Here is a 7,558-nt window from a genome sequence, read left to right as displayed (position 1 = left end):
ATATAAGTATAACGTTTTTCCTTAAATAATATTTTTATTTTTCCAAAATAAGCATATTTTAAAAGTAAAATAAATAAAACTAATATTCCTTCGCAAATAACATTGCTTCTATATTATAAATTAATAATCATTTATTATACATGCCTTCTGTTGTGCTGATTTTTGTAGAAATGATATCGTTTACACTCAAGAATTAAATTGTTTAAATTAATATATATAGTATATTTTTTTTTGGAAGATACACTTTTTTTAAACGAAAATGTATAAATTTTTGCATTTCTAAAGAATATGTATTGTGAAGATCTATCGCGAAAGTTTTAAATTGACTTTCATGATTTAATCATTAAATCTATGATGTATTGCTCTATAGACACATCTGTTGTCACATATATGCATCAAGATTTATAATTAATATTGATATTTATATGAATGTATAATGTAAAAAATATATGAGATATTATTTTTTTGCAAGTCATACGCTAATACTTAAAATACTTATAACATAATCAGCTTTTGATTTACAATCTTAATTGCAATCGTCTCGTGGAAGATCTTTATAGTTTCTTACTCTATTATTTTTGTGCGAGTCAGTTATTCAAATGCAATTCTGTTAATTATGGTAAAATCTTTTTGCAAAAGATATGTATTGTAAGAGATGTATTTAACAAGTCAGTTTTATATCTATCATTAATTTGGTAATTACAAGCAAATTCTATCATATATGATTGTACTTATACAATATTAATTATACTTTTTTGGAAACATATAAAATCATGAATTAATATACTATATGCAAAGCGCATAATTATTTCGAAGATTTAGCTATTATACTAACTGCCTGCAAGTCAGATAAATAAGTATTAGAATAAAATATTTAGTAAACAGATTCATGGGTTAAATAAAGCAATTCTGTTAAAAATGTCATTCTAAGTTTAATGTAATCTTGTAAACAATTAATATAAGCAATTTCTTTCCCTTTCTACAATTACATACTTCTCCTGCAAGTAAAACAGCAGACTAATTTCTTATCAGAATTTTTAGGATTACAATTTTTTTATTTTGAAAAACTGATGTCTAGAGAATTTCTATGAAAAAAAATGAATCGTTTAAGCATAAATGTATTTATGAGAAAACTATACAATATTTTATGAATCCTTTTTAATATAATATGAAATATATATAGAATATATGCTCAATGCTCAGAAGCAATCATCTCGTTTAAGGATTCTATCCGCTTTAATTTTTAATTAAAAATGATTCTGAGAAAAAAATCGATAACAAATCTCAGATTTCTCTAGCTTTTTTATTCTAGCTTTCATATTTAATTAAAAAGGGGTGGAGAAAAAAAGGAAGAAAGATGAACTGCGTTAGAAGTTTAACTAAAAAGAACAGATCTATATAGCAAATCTCTTGAAATTTTGCTCTGAATCTGTCGTCACTCAGTAGCTTAAATGTGTCAACGATGATAGAAATCGTTCTGAGATTTCAGATAAAGAAAGGATCAATAAATCACATTGAACAACGGTCAATGCGATACAAGGCTTTAACACATAAGCTACTAAATACCAAAGGTATTCGAATCAAATTATCTATCTTTCAGTATAGCTATAAATAGGAATCCTTAAATGAGATGATAGCTTCGTTTGAGCATCGATATTCTATATAAAATATACATTAGAGAAAAAGAGAAGATAAACTGTCCAAGAAATTTAGTTAAAAAGAATAGGTTCGTATATCTACAATTGTTCTTCTACATCTATATTAAATACAAAAAATTAATTGAGATACCGTATGCTTCAAGCTTAACACGGAGTACAAGATAAAGCTGAAGGCTTTAAGAATACTTAAGGCAAAAAATATAAGTGGATAAATGGAAACCTAGACAATCATTTTAAATACAATAATCCTGTATATATGTAAAAATTTAATGTAGAAACTTGTATTTTTTATCTTAAAGCCGCTACATAGACTTTTGCATAACGTTGCATAAGGCATAAAGCAAAAAAATTAATCACAATATGAAATGAAGGATTTTGATTGTGGTTGATTTTCTTATATCTTTTTTCTGCACAAATAAAAATCCGACAATCCGAAGAAAAAGAAGAAATACAAGCTAAAATTAAAAACAGAAGATATACCAGAAATTTCTGGTATCAAAGAAGAAGCGCAAGCTGAAGCGGATTCAGATCTCATATCGAAGAAAAAAAAGAAGAAAAAGAAGAAATCAATTGAATTTGAAGAAGTAGTCATCAGTAAAAACTGAGGAAAAATATGAAACAGCATCTATAAAAACTGAAGAAACATTTGAAGGAGATTTCAGTTGAAGCTGGAGGAACAAGTGAAGGTAACTATAAAAATAAAAATGCACACATAAAAGGTTTCAAATAAATATCGAATATAATAGTTGATTAGATAGAAAATTCTCCTTGTTCTATATTGTGTTTTAGACTATATTTCTTCTTTTCTTATGTTTTTTTTTTTTCGGTACAATAACCGACTCTATTTCCGTTTGCGGTTCTTCCTCCTTCATTTTCTCCTTGATCTGTTCAGAACTCGTGCTATATTCTTTTTTTTTCTTTTTAGGCATTTCCTCGCTTTTCTTTGTTTCAATCTCTTTGATTAATGGTCTCTCCTTAATCGTCAGTATTAAGTCTATAGATGTTGAATACTGCATATATTCGTTCTTAACTTGATATTTTTCAAATTTGGCCTTTGCTTTGATAAGTACCATTTATCCGACGGATATTTCCTTCTTCAAGCATTCTTAACCGTGCCTCTAATTTCATTTTGTGCTCCGCGCCAAGTTCGAAGCTTGCAGTATCTCCCAATGCATCAACTCTTGTTGCTAAAGATGCTGCCAACATTCTGGATATTTTATCCTTGTTTTTGTTTGAGGATTGTCCGACAAATTGTGAATGGTAGATTAAACCATATTTGGGTATGTTCTTCTTCGATTTAAGAGCACGGAATAGTGCCTTCTCTGCACCAAGAATTTGTAAAATAGATGCTGGATGTTTAGCAAGACTCAAAGAACCGGCTTTAGATATTAGACGATATCACCGATCAGATCGCCGACGAGAACTGTCAGATTTGACGCTAATGCCATCATCCTAGTTTTCAGATAATCGCATAGCTGGGATAGATAATCGCATAGATCGGTATTGATGAAGCTCAAGTATCTCAATATATAAGCATTGCATGTGTTCAGCATCGTATTCCGAGATTTCTGAGCCCATTGAGGTTTCTGCGGCTTCCTTCACTCTCTCCTCGATTTCCTCTGTCAGAATATCTGACAGATCACATTTGATAGTGTTCTCTCGTTGACCAAGTATATGCATTGTCTTTATGTACTGAAGATTGTCAGTCACGATTTTGCCTAGCTCAGGAAAGTGCCAGCCATACTATTCGCGCGCTCGCATTATATAATTATTAAGCTCTTTCCAGATCATCTAGCAAGCACACTGCCTGTATCAGGTGATACCATTACCATGGTATCGACCTTGTCGGAGAACTTCAGCTTATATCTGGAAAGACTGTGTGCCAGGCCCAGCGTCATGACCTTCTTCTCGGTCACCCCACTTATCAAACTACCTAATTGACTTCTGATACACCTTATCAACTCTTGCACTGCCGTGTTGCTTACACAGGATAATTGCAGCTTATCCTTGATGGCACAGCCCAGTTTGGCATCGGTTACCGCCAGCCTTCATGAGCCTTGATGCAGCAGTTCCTGTGCGTTTTCTTCAAAGATTTGGATAACTTGTTGTTTACAAGCGCCATAGTGGCGCATGTAAACATAATGCTTCGGTGGTGTTCTTAAACTTGTGAAAGTAACGTTAATTTAAGTCTGAAAAGCAAAAAATACACGAGAATTATGATACATCAAATAAAATAGTACAACTGAGGCTATAAGAAGTAATAGGTTTGTTTCTTATTGCTACATAAAACAATAAATATTTCACAAAAAGTACACTAGCTCAGTTAAAAAAAAATAGATCTATAGATTCTTGAAAGAAAAACTTACAATCTTGGCAGCCTCAGGAGTCTCAAAATCCTTGTGAAGATCTTCCGACTGGGCGAGTTTGTTTTCATTTAGAACCTACAAGCAAATTGTCAATTAAATCTATAATACATAACAGTGCTCGTAAAGATTTGCACATTTCGAGCCGATTCCGGCATGCTATCCCCATTACCGCTCGAGACTCGGCGGCCGAGCCGTCAGGCGCTCACCTCACGTAACGCTCTGGCTCTGGTAGTTAAAGTGCGAAGGTCGTATCTTACATTGTTAGAGAATATTTTTTTTACAAAATAATTTTTATTTCCTTAAAAAAATCAAATACTAAATTTTTTAAAACATTTTGTCATAATAATTCTTGCCTACCAGAAACTATTCAATAATTGTTATAAATTTACGAGAAGTTTCTAGAATAATTAACACATTTTATAATAATAATTCTTGCTTATCAGAAGCCATTCAATAATGTTAATTGTTATAAATTTATATCGAGAAGTTTCTATAATAGACCTTGCGAAGATTGAAATTTTTTTAAGAACATAAAAATTATTTGCAAGAACAATATTCTTTAATAACGTAAAGTACGATCTTTGCACGTTTAAACTACAGAGACGTTCCTGAGCCAGAGCGTCACGTGAGCGCCCGGCGGCTCGGCCTCGAGCGATAGTGGGGATAGCGCACCGAAATCGATCCGAAATATATCATATAAATCTTTGCGAGCACTGATATACAATATGTAATATTATCAGGGAATAGAAGTAACTCGTTATTTATAACGAAGTTACATTTACAAGTTATTTTTTTGATAACTTTACTGGTAATTGCGTTACTTTTTTTCTTTGATAACTGTAACGGTAATGAAGTTACAATTTTTTTGAGTACAGTAACAAATTTTACAGTTACTTTGATTAGACACGATACGACATAAGCCACTTACACTGTAAAAAGATTTCTTTACATATATAATAAATGTAAAATAAATTACATGATTAGTCCTGTATATATAAAAAATCATGCAATTTTACAGAAATTATGTATTGAGAATACAAATTAGTTCGGTCCGTTTTTTTATGTTCAAAAATGTATTTCAAAACAAAATGAATGAACAGATCAGATTAAAGTATATGGTCCATCACTGCCTACTATTTTTTCCCATCTCTCAGGCAATTCTCGAATTCCACCTCAAAAAAATCTCGTCTTTGGAGGCGATCCAATTTTGGAGCCAATTTTCGATTTCTGCGAAAGAAGTGAACCGGTGACTTGCTGCATCCTTTGGAATAACCAGTAATTAGAAGGAGCAATGTTCGGAGAATACGGCGGATGCGGTAAAATTTGAGCGTTTCCAAATATTTTTTTACGACTTTAGCGACATGAGGCCGAGCGTTGTCATAAAGAAGAATAACTTTATCATGTCTTTGCTCGTATTCCGGCCGTTTTTTTCGCAATGCACGGCTCAAGCGAATCAATTGTAGCCGATATCGATCGTAATAGAATCGCCAGGTTTCAGGAGCTCATAGTAAACAAGATTCTTTTGATCCCACCAGATACAGAGCATTGATCTTCGAATCATGAATGTTCGGCCGAGGTGTTGATGTTGATGTTGGCAACGATTGACCGGGCTTAGCGTAGTATTTTTTCTTCTTGGGGTTGTCATAAAATATTTACTTCTCATCTCCAGTCACAATCCGATGCAAAAAATCTTTTCTCTGTTGTCTTTGAATCAGCTGTTCGCAAGTGAAAAATCGCCTTTCAACATCTCTCGGTTTCAGTTCATAAGGCACTCAATTTCCTTGTTTTTGAATCATTCCCTTAGCTCTCAATCGTACAGAAACGGCTTGTTGAATTACCTCCAATGATTCTGCAAGCTCCTCTTGCGTTTGACTCTGATCTTCTTCGAATAATGCCTCTAATTCTTTATCTTCGAATTTTTTTGGCTGTCCAGAGCGAGGTTTGTCTTCAACGCTGAAATCTCCATCCTTGAAACGTCGAAACATTTCCTACATGATTTATCAGTTGGAGCAGTAAAACTTCGACAAGCATTCGATGGGCTTCAGCCGCACTTTTCTTCCAATTAAAGCAAAAAATCAAAACCTCCCGCAAATGCTACTTGGTTAACACAAAATTCGACATTTCAAACAAAATCAAGGTTTTTGTATGAAACTCAAAGCGATATAAATTGAATATTATTAGCAGATGTTTAATCTCTCTGAAACCGCCAAAATCAGCTGTCACTATGAACCATTCACAACAGCTGGAGCCATCTTTAAAGAACGGACCGAATTAATTTGTACTCCCAATAAGTCTAAAAATTATATTTTATAGTGTAAATCTTATTTTATATTGAAAATTATGTAAATAGCAAGATATTTTGAATATTTTCTGTAATTACCCAAATTTTAGTAATATTACGTAATATAACTGTTAACGCTTAATTTGAATTTCGAGCCACGAGGACGCACAAAACAGCATGGTAGAAGACACGTCTCTCCCCAAAGAGTTTCTAGCCGGTCGCCATGTTTGCTTCTTATTCTTTTTCAAGGCACAGATAGAAGCAATCGTTATTATTTTCTACTACAGCGTTTTTTGTAAAAAGAATAACTTTTACCTTGTAATACTATTACTAACGTTTGTATCAAAACAAATAAAACAGATCAATCAAATTAGTAACAATAACTTTTAATGTATTGCTGTTAAATGTATAATGTAAAATGTATTGTCATATTCCTGTAACTACACATACACATTGTAATTGTACTTCCACAATCTTAATTACAAACCATGAAATTATTTTTATTTGCAAATTTACAAATGCATGGACATTTATAACTATTATAGTGGATCTCAAAATTACTAATAACGAAAACTTGTTACTTTTTCTACTCAGTAATAACGAGTAACTGTAACTTGTTACTTTTAAAAAATAATTTTCCATTCACTGAATATTATATATTACATATTAAACAATTTCATTGTATACGTGATACTCCTGCTAGGAAATAAAATGAGACCAACACGTGCGCATTATCTTAGGTTAGGAAGTTCAGCATTTCTGACAAATTCGAAATTACCTTGAATATTGCGTAACTCGCCGATGTCTCGAATAATACCAACATGATTGCAGATTTTCTTTACAATGATTCTTAACGATCGTAATAATCAATTTCATACAATTTTCATGCTAACAAATAAATGTAACGTCCACGCCACATCCACGCCACATCCACGCCGATCACCGGAATCACAGTATAGATCAGACCGAATAGGATAGTGACCGAACCAGTGATGTGAATTCCGGTCCGCTTGCAGCATGGTTATTAGAAGAGAGCCTAGACGGACACACAATGTATGCGCAAGTATACACGGATATATACTCATTGTAGTGTATATAGCTTCTTATGCCCTCTTCATGCTAGTAACTGTGCTGCAAATGGCCCGGATTCGCATCACTAACATAGTGAATCCTACATTTCAAGTATGCTGGGTTCATTCGGAGCGATCCGAGCAATTCCCGATAGATGAAGGCCTAGTTTCCACCGAGGGTTT

At 32.8% G+C, this 7,558-nt stretch overlaps 1 pseudogene; it reads right to left on the bottom strand.

The window, feature by feature from the left end:
* Positions 1 to 2,334: 2,334 nt before the first annotated feature.
* On the bottom strand, positions 2,335 to 7,310 carry LOC108689989 (annotated as a pseudogene).
* Between the last annotated feature and the right edge of the window lie 248 nt (positions 7,311 to 7,558).

Source organism: Atta colombica, unplaced genomic scaffold (assembly GCF_001594045.1).
Source record: "Atta colombica isolate Treedump-2 unplaced genomic scaffold, Acol1.0 scaffold29, whole genome shotgun sequence".
NCBI classification, from domain to species: domain Eukaryota; kingdom Metazoa; phylum Arthropoda; class Insecta; order Hymenoptera; family Formicidae; genus Atta; species Atta colombica.
Note: the sequence above shows the minus strand (reverse complement) of the source record. Positions and strands in the feature narration are given on the sequence as shown.